Source organism: Eimeria mitis, genomic scaffold (assembly GCF_000499745.2).
Source record: "Eimeria mitis Houghton genomic scaffold, Emh_scaff2121, whole genome shotgun sequence".
NCBI lineage: Eukaryota > Apicomplexa > Conoidasida > Eucoccidiorida > Eimeriidae > Eimeria > Eimeria mitis.
The window spans coordinates 7,465-7,761 of record NW_013570446.1 but is presented as its reverse complement, the minus strand read 5'-3'; positions in this window follow the sequence as shown (position 1 = coordinate 7,761).

Below are 297 nucleotides of genomic sequence, written 5' to 3'. Positions count from 1 at the left end.
GTTGGTGTTGCTGTTGCTCTTGTTGCTGCTGCAGTTGCTGCAGCTGTTTTTCTGCTGCAGGCTATATCGCATCTGCTGCACCTTTTGTATTTTCTGCTGCACATACTGCTGCTGCTGCTGCTGCTGCTGCATATACTGTTGCATCTGCTGCTGGATCTGCTGCTGCTGCTGCTGCTGCTGCTGCTGCTGTATGAACTGATGCATCTGCTGCTGCTGCTGCTGCACATACTGCTGCACCTACTGCTGCTGCTGCTACTGCTGCACATCCCGCTGCACCAGCTGCTGCATCTGATCTGT